This window comes from Sinocyclocheilus grahami, unplaced genomic scaffold, assembly GCF_001515645.1.
Source record: "Sinocyclocheilus grahami isolate Dianchi unplaced genomic scaffold, SAMN03320097.WGS_v1.1 scaffold108.1, whole genome shotgun sequence".
Classification (NCBI taxonomy): domain Eukaryota; kingdom Metazoa; phylum Chordata; class Actinopteri; order Cypriniformes; family Cyprinidae; genus Sinocyclocheilus; species Sinocyclocheilus grahami.
The window spans coordinates 713,832-721,594 of NW_015505287.1; positions in this window are offsets into that span (position 1 = coordinate 713,832).

Below are 7,763 nucleotides of genomic sequence, written 5' to 3' on the forward strand. Positions count from 1 at the left end.
TGTTCTAATTACATTCGTGCACACACACAGATACAGAGACATGGTCTCTAAATTAATATCAAAGCAATACAGTGCCATCTTCAGGGCAATTCCAAGTAGTAACATTACTAAGACACTCTTTGCCAGATAAAATGTGGCACATTTTAAATACATATCTAGAATGTGAAGTCATGGATTGAATGTTTTGATCAAGCTGTTTATTTTTGTGATTGTAATGTAGTGTTTTATTATTAATCAAATATATATATTTTTTGTACAAACACTATCATCTATACCATGTTTGATATAACATGTTTGATACTGCTGGATAAAATGTTACTAAGACCTAAATGTAGCATTTCACAAAATGTCTAAAAGCATAAATGCACACTCCAAAACAGAGAGCAACCTGGAGAGCACATTGAAAACCTGTTTCGTGATTCGGGTTTAACAGCTCTCTGGGGCCTCCCAGATGAGTCTGGAAACAGCTTTAAGGTCATTATCAAGCAATTGGTAGTCAATCACTCAACTCTGTTAATGATCTAAAACATCTCAAATTTGAAAAAAAAAAATGCAATTTTTGCCATCACCAGAACAATTTCTGCTTTAGGGCTTTAAGAGTATTGAAAGACCAGCACATTTTTTATATAAAATACTGCACAAGACTACAAAGATACGGTTGTGCTGTTTCAACCAGCAGACACTTAAGGAAAACCAGCACAAAAAAACTAAGTAAAACAGTTTGAAGTCGTATATTGGGCCATAAGTCACGCTTTCAATTCATTCCCCTATCTATATTTTGCAGTTGCTTTTATTGTAGTCCATTGGTGTGTTTTTGATACACATACCCATTTCTCTCTTGTTCCATCCTGTGGCCACACATGCTTTAAGGACATATGTCTGATCCAGCTGTCAGCATTAGACAACCTTGTGTGCCTAATGAAACCTGGATAGTCACTATGTGGCATTGTCAGTCTGACTCGTTGGTCATTCCTAGGTTTGATGGATGAGCAAAAGGAGGTGTAGGGAGAAGAGTTGGAGCAGGGTCAAACATGAGTCAGGATGCGCTTGCTGTATGCATTTGATTCGCATGTCGTTGTGTGTTTGTGGTACTGCTTCAACCTTGCTCAACCTAATGATGTAAGTAGAATAAAATTCATGTCAAATATGAAGGTATTGGAATTTTTTGCTGCACATTTTGCACAATGATTATCCTAAATGAAGGTTTTGAAGAATGGCTTCTCGGTTACAAAGATACAGGCCTTGTGACATTATTTATTTCTAGTAGCTCCATAGATTCAAGTCTTTTTATCCTCACCCACACACTGAGGCACAATGTTTGAAGTGTAGCTGTTTAACTTAAACAACACTGGCACTACACCCTCTACCAAACCCCGCTGACCCTCTGATTTACCATTCGAGATGATCTGGGGTGAAATGTCTGCTGCAGACCTTTGTGTGAAAACTTAATGTCCTGTTAAATTTCAAAGAAGCTGTACGCAGCAGAGTTCAGGATATTTTAGTCATGTCTCTGAAAATGTCAGGATGTGAAAATCTTCTTGCAGACACTAATTTTATGTAGTGTCTTGGGAATACGGTATTACAGGTAACTGTTTTCACAAATAACAATAGGAAATTGGATTTGCCAGTCCATTCAGTTTCTTGTATTCTCTAGTCTATTTGTTTGATAATAGCATACACACATTGGGTTTCTATTTAGATTTTGTAAAGCTTATTACATTAAGAATTATGCTTCCCTAAAAACCCTGGCATGCAACATATTCACATAATTATTCTCAGCACAGGGCACCACCAGATATTCTCTTAATAAAGGAAGAGATGCCAACTTGGACATATCTATCATATCTATATACCAAGAAAGCAATGATCAACCTGGATAATATGCTGCATGTAAGTTAATTATGTAATGTCCTTGATGTCAATTAAAATGCCATTTAAAAGTTCATAATTGTATTTTTGATAGAATATATTTACATGATTTAAAGTTCAAAAACACATTGTTTTTCTTCTCTACCATCATACTTTCAAGGACGCACATTTAATAGCCTACATGGGCAATGTAAGATTCTTCCCATCAGATTGTCCTACCAGGGTTTACTGCGCATGTGCACATCAATATTGCATAATTTTTCTCACGCTGAACAACACATAATTACTGTATTTGCATTACTGTAAGGGTAGGTTTAGGGTTGGGGTAGGTATACATGTTAATAAACCATAATCTGATAGGTAGCATTTTTCGATGTCGAATTGTGCTACTGTACCTACTGTTTTAATGGGGGGTAGCAAAATCTGACAGGGTAGCACAAATCGTCAGAACACTGGATGAGAAGCGCAGCGGCACATTGCACCCAGTTCAAGACAGCAGTCCAAAACAGTTCATATTAAAAGTTCACTTCAGGAATTAACAAAGTTGCGTCGATGAGTTTGTACGGTGTTTGACAAAACAGCGCAAACGGAAAGAAAAAGCGTGATATTAGCTCTCTATATACGGACAGAAAGACGTACGTGCTGAAAGATGCACAATACACAATCTTCTAGCCTAGTATGAAGTCATTATGCACATTAACAATAATTTGGGACAAATATAATGTGATTTTATGGTAAACTATGTAAGTGGCGCTCTGTGGTGCGGCAGGATTTGAAACAGCATCCTGAGTAGGCAGTCTTTAACTTTAACTTTTGTTAAACTTCTGTTTATGTGTCTCTGCTGTTATGTCCCCACAAATGTCAAAAGCAAATCTACGCCCTTGGTTTGGAGAGACAAACTCCCTTTGGTGTGGACATTGTGCTTTGTAACTTTACAGATCATTTACATGCGCAAACAGCTATAGGCCTATTACACACTAAAGGAAAGATAAAATAAAAAAATGCACAATAGGTTCAATTTTAATGCTTTCAGAGCTTTACAGCATTGTTTCCAGATATTGTAGTGTCACAAAATGAATCCTACCTTTTGCCAGATTGTCTGTGATTTCCATTCTAAAAATGTCTATTTTTGGCATCAGAGTCCAAATGTAGCTCACCCCAAAATTAATGTTTAATTAAAAATAGGTTTCATCTCAGTTATGTATTTTTGTGCTTCCTCAGAATTTAACCCATGACATTGGTGTATATGTTCTATACCAGTTAAGCTACAGCAGTGGTTTTCAAACCTTTTTTTTTTTTTTGCCCATTTTGAAATCCTCAGGACCAGAGGATCTGGTGTAGACATGGTGTTAGTGTTGCTGTTGAAGAGGAGCAGAGAGTTCACAATTGTAGTAGCGATGCTGTCTGCTGAAGCTGTGCTATACCTTCTATGGCCACGTACAAAGTTTCAGGGGTGACAACTGGATGTAAATACTGAAACGAATCCCCTAAATACAACTGTGTATGAAAAAGAACGCATTCTCAAAATTGTGATGACTGACACCGATGTAACTATAGCAATGGTTTGCCATATTGTGTGTTTGGTATCTGCTATTTTTGACCAAAGTAATATTACAGCAACCAAAGACTCGTTATGTTCAGCGATTTTATCTAAACCATCATCAGCAAAGCCACTGTGTTTTGTTTAAAAGTTTGCTTTGTAGAGCGCGTTCTTGAAGTGTTGCCAAGTCCACTTATTATAAGCAATGCTTATTAATCATGGTTGGGCTCAGTTCATAAAGTGATCCAGTTCTCTTTCAGTCAGTCACTTTCGACGCCACGTCGGTGACCGACAAATTGGGAATCTCGCTAGAGAGACCAATCTACTTCAAGTGTAAACTAAACAAGCCAATGCACATTGGTATGCGATGATTGCATCCAGCTGCCGCTGATCGTAGCGTGAGTATAAATAGGCAGCAGATGCACGCATACTCAGCTTTTCACTTCAGAGCCGAGTGGTGTTATCATTCTGCTCCTGCCAAGCTTTGTTGAACAGACGAGTCAGTGCGCTCAAAGGAGCTTCTCTGTGCGGGTGTTAAGGCACTACAGGAAGGTTGACCTTCGTTGAGTGGGTGCAAACTACAGGCTGCACTACCCCTGTAGTGTTGCGGCGGCCATCTCTCCTGTGTGCTTCAGCACAACTAAAAGAGCACTCCTAAAAGAGCATTCACGGGTGAACGTCTTTTTAAAGACGCGTCTTTTTAAAGATGGCATTTCACCCTTGCTTTTCTGGATGCGGTCGTTACCTGGTGCCGGGTGATGGTCACGATCGCTGTCTCACGTGCCTGGGCATCAAGCACACTGAGGTGGCGTTCGTGGATGAGTCATGTTCCCATTGCGGGAAGATGACCATCTTGGAGTTGTGGACCAGGCTCCATTACCTCAAAAGGGGTGGAGTTCCGGTGCCTCTGCCACGATCTAGTTCTCTTCCTGGCAGAAGTCAGGGGAGGACTACTTCTGTCAGCAGCTCAGGCGGTTTGAGGATCACAGTGGTGGCAATCCCTTCGAGGAACCAACATCCCAGGGACCGCCACTCCTCTAGCACTTCGCAGCCAACTGAGCTCCCTCAGGAACGTGCTGGGTCCTCTACAAAGAGCGTACCAGCCGTATCCTTTGGGGCTCCTCCCAACGATCGGATGTCGATCGCTGCATCAGAGGGCGAACTGGAACACTTTGGAGAGGAAAATTCGGCTACGCTACTGCCCTCCGGGACAGTAGCAAGGACTGAATCGGATCCAGAGATGACGGCTATGCTTTCCCGGGCCGCCGAGAAGGTAGGGCTCGAGTGGAAACCTCCACCGCATCCCGAGCCCTCGAGATTGGATGACTGTTTTCTCGGGATGGCTGGTTCTCAGTGCCCCACTCCGGTGCCATTCTTCCCAGAGGTGCATTAGGAGCTCACCAGGTCGTGGATGGCACATTTTACTGCAAGAAACCGGCCTGGTAGTTCCTCCTCCCTCACCACCCTCGATGGTGGAGTAGCGAAAGTGTATATGGAGATCCCCCTGGTGGAGCGGTCGGTAGCGATGCAGTTGTGTCTTGGGACCGCCTCCACTTGGCGGGGCAAACCGTCCCTTCTCTCTCGGGCCTGTAGGCACTCGTTTGGTCTGACCGGCAGTGCTTATGCGGCTTGTGGAGAGGCTGCCTCCGCCCTACATGCCAAGGAGTTACTGCAGGTCCACCAGGCTCAGGCACTGAAGGACCTGCACAAGGGTGGTCACAATCCAGAGGTTCTGAAAGAAATCTGAACTGCAACTGACCTCACGGTTCGAGCGACGAAAGTCACGGCGAGTTCTCTGGGTCATGCGATGTCCATGCTTGTGGTCCAGGAGCGCAATCTCTGGCTGTTCCTGGCCGACATGAGGGACGCCAACAAAGTTTGGTTCCTTAATGCCCCCGTGTCCCAGACTGGCCTTTTCAGTGATGCAGTCGAGAGCTTCACCCAGCAGTTCTCGGCTGCACAGAAGCAGACTGAGGCGATTCGACATATCCTGCCCCGGCAGGCAGCTGCTGCATCCACACGTCCACCGGCCACAGCACCTCAGCCTGCTCGTCGCCCCAGCAGCGTCCAGCTAAGCAGCACTGTGGAGGGCATCCGCCCCGCCCGTCTCGTCACCAAAGGCCCAACCTAGGAACCAGGTAAGTGTTGCACCGCACACTCAGGCCCACTTCGGTCGGTCCACGAGCTGTCCAAGCAGGGTCCCTGCGTTCCACCTCGCTGCCCCACTGCGGGTACGTCGGTGGTTCTGCTTGTACGGTATCTGGAAGCCTGGCTGGCGCTGCCCAGCCCGTCTTCCTGGCTCCTTCGGACCATCAGACTCGGCTATGCGATTCAGTTCGCCCGGCGTCCCCCCAAGTTCAGGGGCATCCACTACTCATCAGTAAAGTCAGAGGATGCTCATGTCTTGCATGCAGAGGTCGCAGTCCTGCTGGCGAAGGACGCGATAGAGCCAGTCCCTCCAGCCGATATGAAGACGGCGTTTTACAGCCCCTACTTCATTGTACCCAAGAAAGGCGGTGGGTTACGACCGATCTTGGACCTGCGTGTCTTGAACCGGTTCCTTCACAGGCTACCATTCAAGATGTTAACGCAGAAACGCATCTTCGGGTGCATCTGTCCCCGAGATTGGTTTGCAGCCATCGACCTGAAGGACATGTACTTTTATGTCTCAATCCTTCCACGTCACAGACCTTTTCTGTGCTTCCCGTTCGAGGAATGGGCATATCAGTACAAGTTCCTGCCCTTCGGGCTGTGGCTGTCCCTGTCCCCCCGTGTCTTCATGAAAGTTGCGGAGGGGGCTCTTGTTCACCTGAGAGAGCAGGTTGTTCGCATCCTCAACCATATTTCGACGATTGGCTCATACTAACACAGTCTTGGGATCAGTTGTGCAAGCACAGGGATTTGGTGCTCAGGCACCTCAGCCTGTTGGGCCTTCGGGTCAACTGGGAAAAGAGCAAACTCTCCCCGACGCAGAGGATCTCTTTTCTTGGTATGGAGTTGAACAGACTCGGTTGAACAGACAGCACGCCTCACAGAGGAACGTGCTCAGTTGGTGTTGAGCTGCTTGAATTCATTCAAAGGCAGGACGGCGGTCCCACTGAAACAATTTCTGAGGCTCCTGGGGCATATGGCAGCTGCTGCAGCAGTCATGCTGCTGGGGCTGCTTCACATGAGACCACTTCAGCACTGGCTCCATGGCCGAGTCCCGAGGTGGGCGTGGCAGCGCAGCACTCACCGGGTCCAAGTCACACCAGCCTGCTGCCAAACCTTCACCCTGTGGTCAGACCTCACGTTTCTTCGGGCAGGAGTGCCCCTAGAATAGGTCTCGAGGCATGCTGTGGTCAACTGCGGACATAACACTGCGACCGTTGTGTACATCAACCGACAAGGTGGTCTGCGCTCCCATCGTATGTCGCAACTCGCCCGCCACCTCCTCTTTTGGAGTCAGAAGCATCTGAGGTTGCTTCGTGCCATTCACATTCCGGACCTGCACAACCGTGCAGCCGATGAGCTTGTCATGAGCTGCATTCCCTGGAGAATGGAGACTCATTCTAGTCTGCTAAATGACTAAATGTAATGAATGGAGACTCCATCCCCGGACGGTCCAGCTGATTTGGAGATGTTTCGGAGTCGCTCAGGTAGACCTGTTTGCCTCTCCAGAAGCCTCTCACTGCCAACTGTTCTACTCCCTGACCGAGGGAACACTCGGCAAGGATGCACTGGCACACAGTGGTCCAAAGTCCTCTTTTCAGATGAGAGCAAGTTTTGTATTTCATTTGGAAACCATGGTCCTAGAGTCTGGAGGAAGGGTGGAGAAGCTCATAGCCCAAGTTGCTTGAAGTCTAGTGTTAAGTTTCCACAGTCTGTTATGATTTGGGGTACAATGTCATCTGCTGGTGTTGGTCCATTGTTTTTTTGAAAACCAAAGTCACTGCACCGTTTACCAAGAAATTTTGGAGCACTTAATGCTTCCTTCTGCTGACCAGCTTTTTGAAGATGCTGATTTCATTTTCCAGCAGGATTTGGCACCTGCCCACACTGCCAAAAGCACCAAAAGTTGGTTCAATGAGCATGGTGTTGGTGTGCTTGACTGGCCAGTAAACTCACCAGATCTGAACCCCATAGAGAATCTGTGGAGTATTGTCAAGAGGAAAATGAGAAACAAGAGACCAAAAAATGCAGATGAGCTGAAGGCCACTGTCAAAGAAACCTGGGCTTCCATACCACCGCAGCAGTGCCACAAACTGATCACCTCCATGCCACGCCGAATTGAGGCAGTAATTAAAGCAAAAGGAGCCCCTACCAAGTATTGAGTACATGTACAGTAAATGAACATACTTTCCAGAAGACCAAC